The sequence below is a fragment of the Artibeus jamaicensis genome, unplaced genomic scaffold (assembly GCF_021234435.1).
Source record: "Artibeus jamaicensis isolate MK-2021 breed Jamaican fruit bat unplaced genomic scaffold, CSHL_Jam_final scaffold_286, whole genome shotgun sequence".
Lineage (NCBI taxonomy): Eukaryota > Metazoa > Chordata > Mammalia > Chiroptera > Phyllostomidae > Artibeus > Artibeus jamaicensis.
Window position 1 is genome coordinate 14,670,478 of NW_026522034.1, and position 22,265 is coordinate 14,692,742.

At 35.1% G+C, this 22,265-nt stretch overlaps 1 non-coding gene across 1 annotated transcript; it reads left to right on the forward strand.

The window, feature by feature from the left end:
* The first annotated feature begins 262 nt into the window (after positions 1–262).
* Positions 263–425, forward strand: LOC119046208 (U1 spliceosomal RNA). Its single transcript, XR_005081933.2, has one exon. It is a non-coding gene; the product is annotated as a U1 spliceosomal RNA (small nuclear RNA).
* The last annotated feature ends 21,840 nt before the right edge of the window (positions 426–22,265 follow it).

A 22,265-nucleotide genomic window follows, 5' to 3' on the forward strand; every position in this document is an offset into this window, starting at 1 on the left:
CCCAATAAAGGCCGGTCACAGCAAGAGCCTCAATTTTTGCTCCCCTTGAGAGAAAGAGCCATGCTGTCCCTTTTCCTCCACCAAACTTGGTAGTCCCTGAGAATGTCTCATTCCATCCATAATGATGCAGACACTGCAGGTCAGTGTCCACATCAGCATAGCAACATTGAGATAGAAGAACAAAGTTGGAGGAATCATCAAACTATAGCAAACTACCTAATATCAAACTATACTATAAGGCCATAGTAATCAAAACAGCCTGATACTGCTCAGCAGGGGAGATACCATGATCACGAAGGTGTTTGTTCCAGGACAAGGCTTATCCACTGCACTCCAGATGTGCTGACTCCTGCAATTTCCCAAAATGTGGGAAACTCTACTACATGATATGTGGTAATGGGGGACTGCATATGCGCTCTCCCCTGGTTTTTCAGAGGTTGAATGTCAGGCTGTGACGTCTTCGTGGTGTGTATGTGCACCAGATATTTCTCTCGCTGTATGGAAAGGAATGCCAGGATTTCTTTCTGGTGAGTCTCACTCCTGTCTTTCACTGGCAAATTTCTTTCTTGAAGTGTAAACAGCCTATACTGTTGCTGGTACTTTTTTTTTCCCTGTCACATTTCCATAGCATCTGTCTCTTTGGTGTCTTCTGCTGTTGACACCAGCAAAAGAAACAAAGAAGAAAAAACAGCCTGGTACTGGCATAAAACAGATACATTGATCACTGTAACAGAATAGAGAGCCCAGAAATAAACCCACACCTTTATAGTTGGTTAATATTTGACAGAGGAAGAAAGCATATACACAGGGCTAAAGATAGTCTATTCAGTAAATAGTGTTGGGAAAATTGGACAGATATGTACAGAAAATGAAACTAGATCACTTTGTTAAACCACACACAAGAAAAAATTGAAAATGAAACAAGACTCAAATGTTAGAACCAAAACCATAAAAATCATTGAAGAAAACACAGGCAGCAAAATCTCAGACATTGTTTGTAGAAATATTTTATCAGATATATCTCCATAGGCAAGGCAAACGTAAGAAAAAGTAAACAAATGTGACTACATGAAACTAAAAAGTTTTTGTACAGCAAAGGAAACCATCAGCAAAATAAAAAGACAACCCACAAAATGGGAGAACATATTCACCTATACATCTAATAAGGCATTAATATCCAACATGTAATATAAAGAACATACCAAACTCAACACAAAGAAGCAAACTACCCAGCTGAAAGTGAGCCAAAGACCTCACTAAACACTTCTCAGAAAAGGACATACAGATGGCCAATAGATACATAAAAAGATGCTCAATGTCACTAATCATCAGAGAAATGCTAATAAAAACCACCACAGTGAGATATCATCTCACACCTGTCAGAATCGTGATCATCAATAAATCTACAAACACCAAGTGTGGGCAAGAATGTGGTGAAAGGGAAACCATTTTGCATTGTTGGTGGGAATACAAACTGGTGCAACCCCTGTGGAAAGAAGCATGGAGGAACTAAAAAAATTAAAAATGGATCTGCCTTTTGACCCAGCGATCCCAGTTCTGGAAATATATCCAAAGGAACCCAAAACATGATTTCAAAAGACAGGAGTATCCCCGTGTTCATTGCAGCATTATTTACAATTGCCAAGATATGGAAGTGGCCCAAATGACCATCTGTAGATCAATGGAGAAAACAACCATGGGACATCTACACAATGGGATACTACTCTGCCATTAAAAAATATATAGGGGAGAATGTTACTCTTTGCAATAGTATAGATGGACCTGGAGAACATTACACTAATTGAAATAAGGTCAATGAATGGAAATCAGTCCCTTCACAACAGTACCTGGATTAGTGATTAATTGAATGACCAGAGGATGATTTTGAGGGAATAGTTTTACAATTCTGACTGTAACAGAAGGCAATTTTATTCATGAGAAATTAAATAAATCAGCTTTATCTAGAAGCAAAATAATTCTTAAAATTTTTCTTTGCCAAGAAGTACTAATGACTCCAGATTTTAGAAAGATCACTCGGATAGCAGTGTACTGCTTGAATTGTTAGAGTGGGAGAGACTGAATGGCTTCATAGAGACCAATTAAAGTGCTCATCTAGCAATTAAGTTCAGAAATAAGGAAACAGGGTAATAAGACAGTAAGAGTGAGGAGGTATCAGAGGAGATAGTTTTAAAGGCATTAAGGAAATAAAATCTGTACTTTTTCCCCCCTGATTTGCTATAAGACAGTAGATTCAAGGATAACTTTCATTTCTGGTTTAGGTAATATATACCAAAGCATGAGAGAGTACTCTGGTAAGAGTAATATATACCAAAGCATGAATAATACCCCGGAAAAAGAACAGATGAGTATAAAGAATATATTATATTTAGGTTTAGAGAAAACTGATTTATTCTTTTTAGAAATGTTGGTTTGTATATCCTCATTGGATTAGACAACTTCTAATCAGTAATCACATACATAAGACTTGAATGTAAAATGTTGATTTAACTGTCTATAGAGACTTGCGCCTACTGGTTGGTATTTCAGAAAACATACATCCATGGAGATTAGAAATCAAAACTACAATTTCTTGAAACTTTAACAGAAGAGTATAATGAACATGAGTAAAATAAGGAATGGTCATGTTAGACAATAGAAAAAAGAGAGTAGTTAATAAAATAGAGTATAATTTGGAAATACTATGAAGACATTGAGAAAAATTAGCCATTTTGTACATGTATCATGACAAACCATCAAGAGAAATAATTTAGTTGAAAACATAAATGTTGAACAGAGGGCAATATATTTATCCATTTTTTGATGACAAGAAAGGGATTATGTCACCATGTACACATATATTCACAAGATACTGAACCCTAGAGTGGAAAGAAGAGTCTTTTCATTCTTATTCTGTCCATTTAAAACAAAACCACAGGCTCTTGTGATATTTTCAAAGTGTTAATAAAGCAAGGAAGGATATATGGTGCATCTATATGGTACATTCTCTATAGAAGTACTCATATATTAAAAGAATATTTAATGACATGAGGTGAGTTACTGATAAGTTATCTATACTGATAAATGTATTTACAATATTATTTATAGTACAATGTGAACTTTGTAAGATGTTATACTTACAGCAAACACTGAAATGTTTTGTCATTGTATTCTTAATTTGTATTCTTAAAATATATTCCTTTTAAAAATAAAATAAAATACTAAAGTTGTGGTCAAAATGTGAGACAAAACATATTCAACAGAAAAATAACATAAAAGGAAAGTGAAATTGATGGTATAAAATGGCTGAGAAAATGGGTAGAGATGGGATTCAGATGACACTTGCAGTTTTTTTGTACCCACAGGAATACAATCATCCACTGAAACCAGAAAAGGGCTACAAGAGTGATTGATGATGCTGATAAATGTAGAAGTGGAGGGTCTGGAAGCTATTAATCTCTCTATTAAGTAGAACTCAAGGTATTCTGCTGAGTGTGATTAAGAAAATGACCGGGGCAGGGCCTTTGATGAATATATAATAAATGTTTAGCAATAGCTATTTTTATTAAACTTATTGGGGTTACATTAGTTAATAAAATTATGTAAGTTTCCAGTGTACAATTCTGTGATATATCATCTGTATATTTATTGCATTATGTTTACAGCCCAAAGTCGAATCTTCCAGCACCACATATTTAGGTCCCTTCTGCTCTTTTCTACCCACTCCCCTTCCCTATGGTAACAACCACCCTGTTGCTTACATATATAAGTTTTTGTTTCTTTGCTTCTCTTATTTGTTCATTACTTGCTTTCAGTTTTATAACCCACATATGTGTGAAATCACATGGTACTTGACTTTTTCTTTTTGGTGTAGAAATAACTATTAAATGGTGGGAGATGAAGGTGGTTAAGGAATAAATAGTAATCATCCTCTGAGAGTTTTATAAGTTTTCAAGAACCATCGTAGAGCTATTGTTATTAAGAGAGTTGAAAATGACGCAAAAACACACCAATAAAATAGTGGCCCATAATATAAAGTCCACAAGCAAACACATACGGATAACACCATATGTGAATGAGGTATCACTGCATGATGAGTAAGGTTGGTTTTTGGATAAATGGTATTTGGACAAGTAGTTATTTACAGTTAAAAAATAAAATTGAATCAATTCAAGGGCTATCAAAGACTTAAAAATGAGAGAAAAGCTGTGCAAATTTTATGTTAAGTATATTTTTATGAAATAACTTTCTAATTCTAATAAATCAGAGTAGAACTGATTATTATAATTGAAATATAATAACAAAATAAGCTACACAGATTTTTAAGTATTCAATATGTTTTGACTATCATATACATCCCATGTATCCATCACAGCAATCAAAGTATAAACTATTTTAATTACTGCAGGAAGTTACTGTGGCCTTCTTGTCTACCAATTTCCTGTCTGCTCTGAGTAGCAACTACTTTCTCATCTCAACAGTTACAGATTGGTTTAGCATTCTTACACTTAATGTAAATGGAATCATAGATTATGTAACCATTTGTGTCCACCTTGTTTTGTGGTGATATTTGCATATTATAATCTTTTTTTACTACTGGTTAATATTTCTTTATAGAAACATACAATGATTGGATAATTCTGCCTCCTTTTGAACATTTTTTACAACTCTTTTGTGGACAAATCATTTTATTTATATTGGGAGAATAACTAGAAATAGAATTCCTGTGTCAAAGGGTACATGCTTATATAAATTTAGTAGATACTATTAAACAGTTTCCAAAATGGACAACAAACTTATATTCCCACTAAAAACACATGAAATGTCCTGGTATTCTACATCCTTGGTAAAACTTGGCATTGCTATTTTTAAAATTTAAAATTTTCTGGTTACTTTATAACTATATCTTATTTTGCTTTTAATATGCGTTTATTTGGCAGCATTGTTGAATTGCTGACAGTCAAAGGTGCCTATCTATCAGCCAAAACCAAATAAATTCTATTGGTCTCTACCCTCTATGTAACATGACAGAAGGAAGGGGAAATAATATGCGAGGCACTGTTAAAAGTCTCCCAATATTCATCATCTCATGCTACCCTTGCTAAAAATATTAAGTACATTTTATAGACATTTACTACATGCAAAGAGAAAAAAATGATAATATTAAGTAAATTCTGTTAGATTACATAATTATTTGGCAGTAGAGCTAGAAATAGGGTGGCTAATAATTTAAAATGTTTTTTGGCCTGATTTCAACAAGCTAACTTGGAGCTCATTGTCAATGTGATGCTTATAAGAAGCAATAATCTTTCTGGAGGAAAGAAGCTGTAATCTTTCTGGAAGATGATCAATAGTAGACATTAAAATTCAATGTGGTATCCTCCGTATGTGTACTAAAATTTAAAATTTCCCTTTCTCACATATCGGCTGGTAATTATGTTTCCCGATAAAAGGATGCAAGAAATATCTTCACTTAAAAAATGATTTTATTTATTGATTTTAGAGAGACAGAGGAAGGAGGGGAGAGAGAGATTTTGTTGTTCCACTTACTCATTCATTGGTTGCTTCTTGTACGTGCCCCGACTGGGGATAGAGTCTGCAACCTTGGTGTACCTATTTGGACAATGCTCTAACCAACTGAGCTACCCATCCAGGTCCAAGATGCTTTCACTTCTGCCACATTAGTTAGATTTGCCAGAGATGAGAGTCTTGAGTTACTTCAAACTTCTTTCATTTTTTCTGAAAACAATCATATAGCTTCTTATCATAAAAAGGTTAACAGTTATCTTTTCCTGCATCTTTGGAAAAACAAAAAGATGGCAATTTTGCTTGACACTGCTGACAAAAGTGATAGTATCTTTTATTGTAACAATATTCTCCAAGTCATATTACTTAATTTCAAATAGTCATTAAAATTCAAAATAACTATATATATATATATTTAATATATATATATTTAATATTTATTTAATATATATATATTATATATTTAATATATATATATATTTAGACTATTACTATATAATCTGTTCAGGTAGCTTGATAGCATATAAATGTTATCTGAAGATGAATCCTTTAGGATGAATGCCTTATACATAAAGATATAATCTAAATAATAATACAACCCATCCTACATGAGGCCTGATTAGGCTGTTCAGGATATCACACAGAAAAATGCTATAAAAGGAAACTTATGTGTGTACATGAGACCTGATTAAATGATTAGTTCTCTGGAACATCATTATGGAAAAGTTCATGTACATTTTGAGCAGTTACTGCTATTTTAAAATAACAAGTATGACAAGCTAAATGAGAAAACTTTTGAAATACTATGATTTTTTCATATTCTTGGTGTTTATTAATTTAAACAGTTTCTTCCTTCCAGAAATAATGCCATATTATAGGAACTATTGGTCTCATTTTGTTTCATTTTTAGGCATTCCCTAGAGACTATCGCCAACATAATATTTCTAAATGTTTACATAATTGAAGGTCTCTCACAAGCGGCCTTGTTTAGACACCTCAAATTAAGCTAGATTGTACACTTTAGTTATCAAAGTATGATCTTTTGAAAAATAATAATTTCATAATTGATGATAATTACTGCACTGAAAATTCAAAATGCGAGCTGCACAAGTTTAAAAACAATATATGCACCTTGAACTGAGTGGTAGATCAGAAGCTTCCAATCTTTCAGTGGTGGTTTAGCAACAAACAATTTATGTGTACTCCCTCTGCTGAGAGCTGTGCTTTTTCCTGGCATCTCTTCTCATTTTTAAAGGCATTTTAAATGTTTTTTTTTATTCTTCACAAGACTTCTTTTTCAACTAAATATCCCCAGGAAGTTCATTACAGCTTAACAAATTACTGCAAAAAAAAAAGTCTGTTTATTTCTTTTCACCTCCCACCTAACTCTCCTGAATGGAGGAAAAAATTCTAATAGCCTCTTGAACTCATGTGGAGGGGTCAGTGCATGTTAAAAGTTCACGCATTTATCTCCCTCAATTGTCTCTCACCTAAGAGGTTCTTTAGTCTTTCTTCTTTTTGCTACCCCTCATCCTCCCTATCTGCTCACATATAAGTTGATGATGTTTTAAGTTTCTATCCTAGCCAATGGCATAATTAAAATTTGACTAATGGGTGGGGCGAGTATGATCTTACTTAGATTGTGAGACCAAGTTGTTTGGCTCGATTCAATATCTAGCACTGGTGTGTCTGTCATTGAATGACCTTGTTTCCCTATAGTTTTTTTTGGCTTTTTAATTGAATGGATTGGGGTGATGATGTATTGCAAAACAACACAGGTTTCAAATGTAAAACTCAGTGAAACATGATCTGATGCCTCATTGTATGCCCATGGTCCCAAGCAAAGTCTTTTTCCATTCTCACTTTTTCCCTCTTAGCTCACCTCCACCTAATCCCCACCTCCTCTTTCCCACTGGCCATCACTACACTGTTGTCTGTGTCTATGTTTATTTATATATTCTCTTCCCTTTCTCCATTTCTTTCATCCAGTCCTCCCTCCCCTCTGACAGCTGTCAGTGTGTTCCACATATCCATGCCTTTGGTTTTATTTTGTTCATTGGTTTATTTTGTTTATTAGATTCCACATATAAGTGAGATCATATGGCATTTGCTGTTTTCCTAGAGTTCTCATTCCTTGTGTGTAAACTCTTATTAAAAAAGTAGGTCAGGATGTTTCTATTGTTATTTTCAGTAGAAAACCAATACTGCCAAATGTTTCACATTTTTTCCCTCAAGTTCTCTCATGGTGCTTCTGTTGGCAGAATCTACACATATGTTTGCTCTCCTAGAGAATCTAAGCAATGCACTTTTCTCTTTATTCCCTTTTGTGTTAGATTTCAAGCTGGATTAAGATTTTAATAGGCAAAGAGTATATCAATGTGCAGAAAGTTTTATTGTGAGCAGGGCAATGTACAGGCATGTGATAAAAATTCCACTAGTAACCTTATCATTTTAATGTTGTCTCACAACACATGGACAGGGTATAGCACTTGGGAGCAAAATTGTATTCTCAGTTATCTCATTCTGAAATGCACTCCTGGTTATATGAACCATCATGAAAATAGTCCTCAGAGTCAGGTTGTGGGTTCAGTGCATTTAAGTACAGTGGATATTTTCAATGAATGGATAAAAAATGAGAATTTTTTTGAATGAATAATATTTTTAAATATTTTGATTTATTTATTTTTAGAGAGGGGAAGGAAGGGAGAAAGAGAGAGAGAGAGAAACATTAATGTTTGGCTGCCTCTCATGTGGCCCCCACTGGGGACCTGGCCTGCAACTCAGGCATGTGCCCTGACTGGGAATCGAACCTGCGACTCTTTGGTTTGCAGCCTGTGCTCAATCCACTGAGCTATGCCAGCCAGGGCAAAAATGAAAATTTTTATAGCGAGAGCTATATCATTTTCTCTGAAAATATTTGGGGAATAAAAGACTAAATGAAAATATTATATTAGAAGCAAAAATACACAGGGAAATGAGAAAACAATGTTCCTAGAATATTCTAGCTTTACAAGCAGAGCAAGAAAATGGAAATTTAAGGATGACTCCATGGAAGAAGTAAAGGTAGAAATAGTTAACCTAGACTAGTTGTTTTCACATCACTTTTTAAATCAGTAACAAGTAAAATATTTCTCTACACTATATTCATACTGAACAGACTAGCAGTGAAATGAGTATAACGCTTTTTTTTGTTTTCATAAACTGTACTAATATAAATCCATTAAAAAGTGGTATAGGAAAGAAGAGTGTTCTTCCAATTCACTTTAGGTCATGGAAAGGTACGAGCAATTAGACTAATGTGAGAAAAAATAATACATTGAGTGAAAATTTTGAATAAATCCCAGAAGGGGATTGGAATAAGAAAATCAGTGAGTGCATCCCTTGAAATGCATAGGAAACAAACCAATGGTAAGACAATTAAGAAAAGTCCCCTTTGCTCCTATGTTGGGTACATAAATGTTTACTAGGATTTTATCTTCTTGTTGGTTTCTTCCCTTTAGCTTCATGTAGTGTCCTTGTCTGTCTCTTACTGTAGCCTTGGTTTTAAAGTTTATTTAGTCAGATATAAGTGCTGTTACCCCAGCTTTTTTTCTCCCTTTTATTTGCATGAAATATATTTTTTCCATTCCTTTACTTTTAGTCTATTAATCTGAGGTGGATCTGTTGGAGGCTGAATTTATTTAAATCTTTTTTCTTATCTATTCATCTATGTCTTTAGGTTGGGGATTTAAGCCATTTACATTTAAGGTGATTACTGATAGATACATATTTAGTGCCATTTTATTGTTAGACTATTTTCCTCTGTTTTTTTTTTTTCTTTCTCTGTTTCTTCTTCTTAAAGCAAGCCCTTTAACATTTGTTGCAGTACCTGTTTGGTGTTAGCAAACTCCTTTAGCTTTTTCTTGTCTGGAACATTCCTTATTTCTTCTTTGATTTTAAATGATAGCCTTGCCAGATAATGTAGCCTTGTTTGTAGGTCCTTGTTTTCCCTCACCTTGAATATTTCACAGCACTCCCTTCTGGCATGAAATGTTTCTGTTGAGAAATCAGATAACTTTTAGGCCAGTATAATTGGTACTCCTTTTTAGATAACTACCAGTTTTTCTCTTGCAGCTTTTAGGATTCTCTCTTTGTCTTTAAGCCTTGTCATTTTAATTATGATGTGTCCTGGTGCAGGCCTCTTTGGGTCCCACTTGTTTGGGACTCTCTGAACTTCCTGTACTTGTGTGTCTTTTTTCTTTACCAGGAAGTATTTGATCATTATTTCTTCAAATATATTCTTGATCTCTTGTTTGATCTCTTATTCTGGTATTTTCATGATGTGGATGTTATGCTTCATATTGCATGAAACGTCTTAAGCTCTCCTCTTTTGTTTGAAATCTTCCTTCCTTCCTTCCTTCCTTCCTTCCTTCCTTCCTTCCTTCCTTCCTTCCTTCCTTCCTCTCTCTCTCTCTCTCTCTCTTTCTTTCTTTCTTTCTTTCTTTCTTTCTTTCTTTCTTTCTTTCTTTCTTTCTTTCCTTCTTTCTCTCTGTGTGGTTGCTTTCATCTACCTTTTCTTCTAATCCTTCTGCTTCATCTAACCTACTGTTGATTTTTTTGCATTCTTTATTTTCAGCTACTTATTTTTTATGATTAATGTCTTTTTTCATGTTGTTGAGTGTCCTTATTATTATTATTCTAAACTCTCTATCTGACAAATTGCTTACCTCTGCTTCATCCAGGGTGTTTTTTTTTTCCTGGTGAATACTCTTGTTCTTTCATTTGGAGCATGATTTTTTTCTTCCCAATTGGACTGCCTCTTTAGTTTGTTTTCATGTATTAGGTAGATCTGCAAGACTCTAGTACATGCCTAAGTCACACCCTGCCTGTCACTAGCCCTGGGCAATCTGCTTGTAGCAATCAGCAATCCACAGTTCTTGGCTTCCTCTCCTGGGCCAAAGCAATTTGTAGATTCAACACAATCCCTATTAAAATGCCAATGACATATTTCACAGATATGGATGAATTATTTCATGCAACCATAAATAACCCCGAATAGCTGCAGCAATTTTGAGAAAGAAGAACAAAGCAGGAAGGATCATAATACCTGACAGCAAGTTGTATTACAAGGCCACTGTAATCAAAACAGTCTGGTACTGGCATGAGAACAGACATGTAGATTATTGGAACAAAAGAGAGAACACAGAAACAAACCCAAGTCTTTATGGTCAATTAATATTCAACAAAGGGGAAGAAGCATAAAATGGAGTAAAAATAGCCTCTTTAACAAATGATGTTGGGAGACTTGGACAGCTACATGTAAAAAATTAAAATTGTACCATCAACCTATACCACACACAGAAATATACTCAAGATGGATAAGGACTTAAATATAATCTGTGATACCATAAAAGTCCTGAGGAAAAAGCATATAGGCAGAAAAATCTCAGATATTCCACACAGCAATATTTTCACTGATATGTCCCCCTAAAGCAAGGGATAGAAAGGAAAGAAACAAATGAGACTTTATCAAAATAAATAGCTCCTGCACAGCTAAAGAAAATATCCACATAATGAAAAGAAAACCAACTGTATGGGAAGACATATTTGCCAATGATATTCAGACAAGGGCTCGATGTCCAAAATATATAAAAAACTCACATGACTCCACTTCAGGAGACAAATAATCCAATTAAAAAATGGGCAAATGACCTGAACAGACACTTCTCCAAGAAGTACTTACAGAGTGCCAAGAGACATTTGAAAGGATGATCAGCATCACTAGCCATTAGAGAGATGCAAATGAAAACCACAATGAGATAACACTTCACACCAGTCAGAAATGCCATCCTAAACAAATCAGCAAACAATAAGTGCTGGGGAGGTTGTGGAGAAAAGGGAATTGTTTGTGGGAATGCTGGCTGGCGCAGCTACTGTGGAAAACAGTACAAAATTTCTTCAGAAAAACTAAAAATGGAACTGCCTTTTCACCCATTGGTTCCACTACTGAGATCATAGCCTAAGAACACTTAAACATCGATTCAAAAGAACCTATGCACCCTAATGTTCATAGCAGCACAATTTACAATAGCTGAGCACTGGAATCAACCTAAGTGTCCATCAGTAAATAAGTAGATCAAAAAACTGTGGTACATTGACACATGGAATACTACTCAGCCAAAATAAAAAAAAGAGCTCCTCCTACTCTTTGTGAAAGTATGGATGGAACTGGAGAGAATTATGCTTAGAGAAATAAGCAAGGAGGTGAAAGCTGAATACAGTATGATCTCACCTATAAGCGAATCCTAATCCACAAAACAAACAAGTGAGCAACGTATAACCAGAATGAATGTAAAAAAGAACAAACTGACAGTAAACAGAGGAGAAAGGGGATGGATATCATGGGGGGAAGAAGGAGAAGGGTCATCAAGGAATATGTATAAAGGATCCATGGATAAAGCCAAAGGGGGATAGGATTGAGGGTTGGAGGTGGGCCAATGGGGGTGGGTGGGAGGGGAAAGTGGTGACAGGAAATTGGAGACAACTGTACTTGAACAATAAAAAATAAATTAAAATTTATAATAAAAATTATAATGATAAAAAAGAGGTAATGACAAAGATATGGGATCTTACTCTCTTGCTAGAGGATCTTAGATTATGTACTCATATCGATAATTGATGTGAACATGACTCTGCATTTTGAAAATGCAGATAATTCTAGAAAGAACACATTTCTAGGCCTGTTTTTTAAACAAGAATTCCATCTTTTAATTTTGCTCTAAACAGTAAGGCATAAGGTTACTGTTACTCTAAGATAATAGATATTAAAATTATTATTTCATTAATAATACAAGAATTTCCAAAGCAGGACATTTCAAATAATAATATATATCATTTTGCACATTATTTACCTAGCTGTGAAAAATTAAGTCCTAAGCCAATCAAATCAAGCCATCTTCATCCAATTATTACATAGTATTAACAAATAAGTTTACGTAATAAATTACCTTTTCATAATTTACATATATGTGATATTGATGTCAGGAGTACCATGAAACGTTAAATATTATAAAAATATATTTTTTTAATTTTATAAAATATATTTTATTGATTATGCTATTACAGTTGTCCCATTTGCCCCCTTTATTCCTCTCTACTCTGTATACCTCCCAATATGCATTTCCTCCTTTAGTTCATGTTCATGGATCATATATATAAGTTCTTTGGCTTCCACATTTCCTATACTATTCTTAACCTCCTCCTATCTATTTTCTACCTACCATTTATGCGACTTATTTCCTGTAACTTTTCTCCCTTTATCCCCCTTCCCCTCCCCCATTGATATCCCTCCTTGTGATCTCTATTTCTGTAATTCTGTTCCTATTCTAGTTGTTTGCTTAAATTTTTTGTTTGATTTTTTGTTTTAGGTTTAGCTGTTGATAGTTGTGAGTTTGCCGTCATTTTGTTGTTTGTATTTTTATCTTCTTTTTCTTAGATAAGTCACTTTAACATTTCATGTAATAAGGGCTTGGTGATGATGAACTCCTTTAACTTGACTTTATCTGGGAAGCACTTTATTTGCCTTTCCATTCTAAATGGTAGCTTTGCTGGATAGAGTAATCTTGGATGTAGGTCCTTGCCTTTCATGACTTTGAATACCTTTTTCCAGCCCCTTCTTGCCTATAAGATTTCTTTTCAGAAATCAACTGATAGTCTTATGGGCACTCCTTTGTAGGTAACTATCTTCTTTTTTCTTGCTGCTTTTAAGATTCTCCCCTTCTCTTCAATCTTGGATAATGTAATTATGATGTGCCTTGCTGTATGCTTCCTTGGGTCCAACTACTTTGGGACTCTCTGAGCTTCCTGGACTTCCTGGAAGTCTATTGCCTTTGCTGGATTGGTGAAGTTCTTCTTCATTATATTTTTGGATATCTTTTCCATTTCTTGTTCTTCCTCTTCTCCTTCTGGCACCCCTATGTTTTGAATGTTGGGATGTTTAAAGTTGTCCCAGAGATTTCTAAGCCTCTCCTTGGTTTTTTTTGTTTTTGTTTTTTTTTTTGAATTTTTGTTTCTTCATTCTGTTCTGGTGGACTGTTTATTTCTTCCTTCTTTTCCAAACTGTTGATTTGAGTCCTCATTTCCTTCCCATCACTGTTGGTTCCCTGTAGACTTTCCTTTATTTCACTTTTCATAGCCTTCACTTTTTCCTCTACTTTATGAATATACTCATCCAATTCTGTGAGCATCCTGATTAACAGTGTTTTGAACTCTGCATCTGATAGGTTGACTATCTCTACATTGCTTAGTTGTATTTTTTCTGGAGCTTTGATCTGTTCTTTCCTTTGGACCATATCTTTCTTCTTGGTGCACATTTTAAATAGTAAGGCATGGAACCTTAGATAGTCACCACAGAGGGGCAAACCACATCACTGTGTTGTTCCCTTCGAAAGGGTCCAAGAGGGAACAGTGTCACTTGGCCAGTTTTCTGTTGGCTTTCAGTCACTTCTTCTGCTACCCATATGCAAACTGGGCCCTTCCAGTCCTAATTCCCAGGTGAGTGATTTTGTGTAGGTTGCAGAACCCTGTGGGTCTCTCCAATGAACTCTCCTGTGAGGCTGGGAGTCTCTCCCTCTGCCTTAGCACTCACAGGTTTTTACAGTTAGAGGTTTTGAGGCTTTATTTTCTGGCACTGGAACCCTGGGTTGCTTGTTTGATTTGTCTTGCTCCCCAGTTGTTCCTCCCAGTTTATCTGCATGCAAATTGGGACTGCCCACTCCACCAACCACTGCCTTACCTGCTCCACCAGCTACTGCCTTGTCTACCTGGTCTTCCAGCCACCGCCTTGTAATGAGTTCTCTCCACCCAGCTGATGGTTTCTGCCCCTCCTACCCATGTGGATGAATGTTTCTTCTCTAACTCCTTAGTTGTTAGAGTTCCATACAGTTCATCTTTCTCTCCATCCTGATTGTTTTTGTTTTTAAATTTGTCATTATCCTTCTTTTGATTGTGCAAGGGGTCACAGTGTATCTACCTATGCCTCCATCTTGGCCGGAAGTCATCATAAACATATTGATGATGGTTAACACATTTTGGGATTACCACATATAATTTTTAATCATTGTTTTAAAGATTTTACTTATTTTTAGAGAGAGGGGAATGAATGGAGAAAGAAGAGGATTAAACATCAATGTTGTGTTGCCTTTAGTGTACCTTCTACTGGGGACAAGGCCTGTCACCAAAGCATGTGCCCTGACTCTGAATCAAACCAGCAACCATATAGTCACAGGCCTGCACTCAATTCACTGAGCTATACCAGCCAGGACTATAATCATTTTTTAAAATGTCAATTTCAGTGGAATTAAAATACAAATATATAGATGTTTATATCTTGAATATCTCCCTTAGAGTATAACAAAGCTTCTTTACAGCTATAATTTGCATTTATTTCTAACTATGTGATTTTTCAACAGGATCCCAAAAATGTGCATGTACCCATGAGTATAGATCTATTCACACTAATGGATCACAACATATTTAACTAAAAAACTAAGGGAAAAACACTAAATTTTGGGGGGTAAATCTGATCGGGGTAGAATATAAAGAGCATATGAATGGAAAGAAAAAGAGAGGGGAGTCACTAAGTGGAGGGGAGTTTGAAAGATATTGTGGAACAACATATACACATTTATTTCCATGTTGTGATATAATCTTCCCACTTGCTCTTCACCCTCAGTGAAGCAAGGATTACTTATCAATTACAAACATCCTTCCATACCTGGAAGTTAATATTTTCCAAGCCTGTTGAACAGAGGTATGGTCATGTGGCTTGGTTTAATTTGGACAATGCAAACTGAGCAAAATGATGCATCATTTCTGGCCAAAAGTTGTATGAATCAAGGTGTGCTTCACTCAGGTATCTTCCCTTCTGCCATTTGAAATGTCCTTGGCAGGAGCTATTCTGACAGCTTGTGTCCAGGAAAATAGAGCTGCAAATAAACTGAGATGGGCAATCACCATGAATTAGAGATAACTTTGTTGTTATAAACCCCTGAAGTCGGAAGATCACACTTTATTGCATTGTTACCTATGATACAGAACATAAAGCCTTGATATATTTTCATTAGTGTATTTGCTTATTTGCTTTATATTCATGTAAATTAAACAGTCTAAGTACCACTTTTTCTGTAAATAATGATAGGCAAGATGTGTAAAGCAAGACAGAGTGAAATAATCTATAAACTAAAGAAAACACATGGAATTAGGAGAACAGAACCAAGATGATCATGAAAACATAAGCTCCCATATAACTTACAGAATTAGAAAGGAATTGAAAGTTTTGCAACTTATGAAATCATAAGTGGTATCATTCTGAATAGAAAAGGCCTCTGATATTAACATTGATTATATATTAAAATATGAAAATTATTAATTGTCTACTTAAAATAATTACTTAGCTCAATTGGGAAAAAAAGTATTTCTGATGTATCTCTAAAAAATCATCACAATTGCAATTTGGTAAACTTTTTTGTTCTGGTATGATTATCTGATTATCTAAATCTATATGAATGAATCTACCTTCTTTGTAATAAAATTAATGATTCATAATATTTGTCTGTTCTACCTGGTAGAATATGTTTGACATGTTCTTCAGGACATTAAACCATAAACTATTCTAGGTTTAATATGTACTTTCAGGATTTCTGATAAGATTACTAAAAACATTTTTAGTGCATTAGAAAATATGCAAAATGTAAAAAACAAATATAGAAACAAAATTTTAACCTCCTTAGACAGAAATTCTATAATTTGCTATGATTATCTTTTTTTGCTTTGCAAAAGCTTTTATAATAATATAAGAATAATAAAAGTGAATTATAAATCCAGGAAAATTTTAAAAAGTTATTAAAAGTTTTCAGCTATAATGATTTATTTTTATTTGAGTGTTCACTGGCCTCCCATATAAAATAAAATTATATTGTGAACATTATATCAAATGGTAGCCTATCCACTTCTTACAGTGATCTGTAAAGCACAAACAAGAATATTAAAAAGGAATTGAAAAATATGCATAGCCAATTACAAGGCTTAACTAAAATTAAATAAACTGGTGATAGGATGAATTCCTCTATATGAATTTTTTTACAGCATAGTCTGTACTCCACCATGTTCTGGTTACAATTTCCCCAAAGGAACATAGCCTTAGAGAGATCTCACAAATAAAGGGAAAAATAGACTGAAAGTAGCCTGTGAAATACCTTAGCAAGTTTTGCTGATGATTGTGGAGATGTCCACTTTATAATGAAAAATGCATCTTTTTTCAGGATTGAGTGTTATGAAAATATTAGGAAAAATGATACATGGCAAAGTAGGTGTAAACATTTCAGAAAGTAGACATGTAAAATAATATTCAGATTTACATATAACTATACTCAGATTGAGATGAAGACTTTAATGAATAAGAAGTGAGTTAAAAGTTAGGCTTGAAATAAGGTAAATCCTTGAAGAAGGGATAAAGCATAAACTTAATCACCATAAAATTACTTTTGTGGAGATTCATGGAGAGTCAATAATTGAAACTGTTGGGTAATGTAACTCTTAAGAAGTAATTTTTCAAGTGGTTATTTTTAACACATTCCTGTTTAACTCCAAGCAACTCTTCTTATAATTCAAACTTATCTGAAAACTTGACCATCACCATTTCAACCATTTCTCCAACTCTGAAAGTTCACCCTTCCAAGAAGAATAGTATTTTCAGTAGCATATATTTTTCAAAGTTTGGTACAAAATGTGGCTCTGCCAGAATTTCCCATGCACTAAAAATTGAACTCATATTGGTTTGCCTGATACAGGACAATTAATTTTTATTATGAAAAAGATTGACATTCATTCACCCAGAGAACATGTTAATTAAAATTTATTGAATATATTAACATAGAAATTAAAATATCCAACTGATTTCAGCAATATTGCTTCTTAAAATAACCATTACATTGTTTTAAAAATTAAATAATTGCTGTAAGAGTTTGTATAATTTTTTTATTCCTTAATCTGCTATAAGATAAACATTAAATTTAAATGAAAAAGCACATTGGAAACAAATATAGAAGATAGTTAAAATCACAAGTGCTTTTAAATATTTAGTGACATACAAATTATATGATGTAGTTCTTAACTAAATATCATTTTTATACTAATATTTCACATGTTTGCAATATCACAATAAATATGGAAGAACCAAATCAGGAAATTCTGGTGTAAATACTTAGTAAGATATTTCTTTTTTTCATGTTAAATATATTCCTTTTATTGTATGCTTTTGCCCAATTCTGTTTTGAAAGGAAAAGTACAATGGTTAAGGTGATGATAAATTTATGAAAGTCCCTCAGTTTTGTTATTATTTGGCTGTGCCAACATTTCACTCCACACTAAGCACCAAGGTCACAAATGTCCATACCTTCTCACATATCCGGTCTAACCATGGGTTTCCTATGAATTTTCATGTAGTCTAATCACTGATAAGAAAACTAATCGGACCAGAACAGCTGAAAGTTTCCTAAAGTATAAATTTAAGTGCAGCTAAGTAACACAGATAATGTTTCTTAACCTCTTGAAGCATTTCATAAATAAATTGAAGGAAAAGTTCTCTTTTCTCCTAAACATTTTCCTATATATTCAGCTTTAACTGAATTTCCTATATATTCAGCTTTAACTGAACATTTTGTTGTACCTCTTTGCTTTTCTTCTTCTGTCTTCCTACTCTCCTCCTTTTAAGTTATATTTTATAATCCTAAAGTTCTCCCTAAAACTCAGGATGAAAAAAATCTACCATCAAATCATATCATTGCATTATCTTATTGAACTATTTGATTAGCACTCGTTAGCTAGGAACAGGTGGAAAGGAATGGCAGCAGCTATAGTGATCTCGTTTTAGTGCTATTAAAAATTACATTATCCATGGTGAGCTTGGCCCCAAAGTAATTGTTCCCACTCTTGCAATGGATGTTTTGGAGTGATACTAAAAAAAGTTCTTTTGTATTTTTATTTGTTAAGCACATTGTTGGTGTCAGTAGTTGCTGGCAAAGTCTTCAGTTGCTCAGTATTTGTTCTCTCTACTCTGTCCTGAATTCAGAACAGTTCATGATAAGCTCTTGCCGTTTATGTACACATGTAATGACATGAGTGCCAAGAGGCACTCACATAATAGAAGAGTTTACATATCAATGAGTCCTGCTGAAAACATTAATTTTGTCTCCTACTTCAGAAATACTTTACCAGGTCCAAAGGAACACATAGGGGCCAGAGAGTAGAAGAGGGTGCTGGGTAATTATGACCAGAAATTTCTGTATCAAACTCTCTTTCTTGGGACTTTTTATATTTGTGGATCCATGCATTTCAATGTTTGTTTTTGTTATAAAATCTACAACTGATCACTCTTCTTTACCTCAGAACCAAGACTTGTTAAGGTCCTAATCATCTCTCACATAGACTTGTACACATTTGTACTAACTAAACTTTTATCTTCTACATACCTCCTCCTCCTCAATAGTTGTAAAGTATTCTGTCTTATGTATACATGAAACATGTATTATTTATTCATAATTTCAATGACAATAAGTATTTGTAAAATCATAACAGAAAATTTGTGCCAGTTAGTGTAAATATTCTAAAACAATGATATAACATATTTATTATGTTTTATGAATATATAAATATGAAGTCTGTCTGGAAAAAGTCCAGAGGATATAATGAGGATAGTTTGTGCCACATCGATGTAACCTGTCAGCCAAGGAGAATGGATTGGAATGTGCATGCGTGAACAATGATGACTTCGCTGTACTCACTAGTCAGTGGGGGTGGTAGATGCTATTGAGTGACCATGTGTACTATGTAGCCATTGCATTCAAAATGACTGAGTAGAGCAACAAATCTACATCGAATTTTGCATTTTAAGCTTTCTATGCAGAACATTTCTATGCAAAATTTATTTGGATGATAATTCAAAGGGCCACAACTATGGGGAACTGGTGATTGGCAGATTCTTCACAACTACTTGCCCGCTCATGCATCTCCTCTCATGCAGAGCTTTTTGGTAAAATATCAAATCACCTAGCTCTCTCTACAGCCCAGATTTGGCACTGTGTGACTTCTGAATCCCACCCCCACCCCAAAAACACCCTTTGGAAGGGAAGAGATTTCAGACCTCCAATGAGATTGAGAAAAATATGATGGGGCAACTGATGGTGACTGGGAGAACTGTGTGAGATAATAAGGTGCCTACTTTGAAGGGGACTGAGGTATCATTGTCTTATGTACAATGTCTCTTGTATCTTGTATCTTCTTCAAAATTGTCACTATTTTCATAATATATGGTTGAATATCTTCTGGAGACAATTCATAAAAATTAACTGTTGTAGACTGCTCTGCCTGATTTTAGGAATTGTATCTCTACCCCTTGTGGCTAAGGGCAAGAGACGACCTTTAAAATGCGAGCCTCAGAAGACAAAGCTTGTCTCTGGTAGCAAATGCTGCCTCAGTTCCTCTCCCCGCCTCCAAAGCTTAGTCAGAAGTCCATGATGGATAAGACCCCTCACAGCAGGGGGCAACCTAAGCCAGCCTCCATCACTTGGGAGGCCTTCATGGAAGGACTTGGGGGGCTGCAGCAAAGAACAATGGACTCTCACCAACCGCCAACCCCCCCCCCCCCCCCCCCGCCAGCTTTGACAAAGCCCGAGTCCCCATGTCCTCTGGGAGAAGTGCTTCCTGGCTCTAATCCCCTTAAGCCTGAATACTTGTTGGGATGGGATGCAGCTCCTTGCCCTGCTAGAGCCATGTCCTGGGGGAAAATCTGGCATCACAAAGACTTCCTGATAAACCTGTGAAATCTGCTCTGTTGAGAGTGCTTTTATTCATATGATAAGGGTTCGAGAGGAAATGAATATGTCTCCCAAAGTTTCTGCAACTCTCTTCTTGACAGAAACTCACTCAGACTGAAGCCCTCAAATCTCTTTGAAATATTATCTACTGTTTGATCCTTGCCACCCTGTATTCCTGTGTATTACAACCCAATCAATAAAAGGCTATGGAGAAAGGCGCTCAGGGCCTTTTTCTCCTCGGAGAAACTGGCCGCTGCTGGACTTTGTCTCTCCTGAGAAACTGGCCACAGCCCACTCCTCCTCCCCAAACAGATCTCAGCATGTCTCAGCCATATTTATTCATTCACGTGTGTCCATGGCATTGGGGGGACTCGTGGAGAGGTCGCCCCCACAATTAACAAATTCAAATATAACTTTATAACTAGATCTATAAAATTATATCTACTCATTTATGTAACTATGTGTGTATGTACAAGGTATCTATAAAACAATAACATGAAGTAAGGGAAATAAGTTGTGTAACCTTTTATTATTGTAATTTTGACATTTTGTCTGTGTACATTTTATCAATTCCAGTTTTTAACCATATGAAATGGTTATATTTTATCTGAACAGAAATGTGTTACTCTATTTAAGACTAAATCCAAATTGACATTCCTGTGCATAAACCTTTTCAGGTGTTTATGGAATGTGCTGATCTCATTATGTCTTGGGCACCTGTCACCAAACAGTATCAACAGCAAAAGTGTCTGGAGCCCTGACTGCTAAGCATGGGGCCCTGCCAGTCTAAATGTACTGTACCTGATGTCCAGAGCCACCATCTGGGCAGCAGGGGCATACCTCCAGGCTGTTAGTATTGTAGACATCAACAGCCTCATGAACTATAAACTGACTGGACAGCAGGAAAATTAGCTCCTGGGAATAGGGGCAGGTGGCAACCGTTTACACCAAAGCATATTGATGGAAGAAGTGCCTACATTCAAATAATTTTTGAATCTGAGCCAAGAACTGCCTGTTCCCTCTTCCAGCTAACCATTCATTATTCAGCCTCCTCACCTGCTTCATTCTCTTGGGAGCTGTACAAGCAGCGCTCACCAGCTGCCTTGCTGGAAATCGCTCTCTTGTGACACCAGAGAGAAGCTGGGCTGAGAAAGTAGTGAGTGTGAATAACCGGGTGAATTACTGTAAAGGTAAACAAAGATTTTTTTTGCTATTTTATTTTATTCACTCTTACTAGTAAGATATAAATAAAAGTCCTTTACAATAGCACCTATTATTCAGGAGCTTTACTGTATACAAAAATATAGCAAAGGCTAATTAGAATAATAGATATTCATTAAATAAAGTCAGTAAATACAAAACTAACACTGACCACTTTTCTTTAAGGACAGTTTGTGTTTCTACTAGCTTCCATTCCTTTTTTTTCTTGCTTGTTCCTTCCTTCCTTCCTTCCTTTTCTTTTTTCCTAGTTACATGAAGATCAGAAGCTATCCTTCTTTCTCAGCAACCTTCTCTGTTCTATTTCCGTGTTACAAAAGTATGGTTCATGGACCAGCAGCAACAGCATCGCCTGGCAACCGGTTAGAAAATGCAAAATCTCATGTTCAACCCTAGACTACTGGATCAAATTTGATTTTTATCCAGACACCTTTGATTTCCCCATGCATGTTAAGGTTGGATTGTACAGTTCTGTCAGTGATTCTCAAGACTGGGATCACATTAGAATCACCTGAGGAACTTAAAAATCACCAATGCCTGGTACATGCTGCCAGATTTTAATTTGCTTGATCTGGGAAAGTACCTCAGAATCAGTGTTTTTTTCAAAAATCCCTGAAGTGATTCTAAATCATATTTGAAATACAAAGTTATGCACTGATTCTACAAATATAT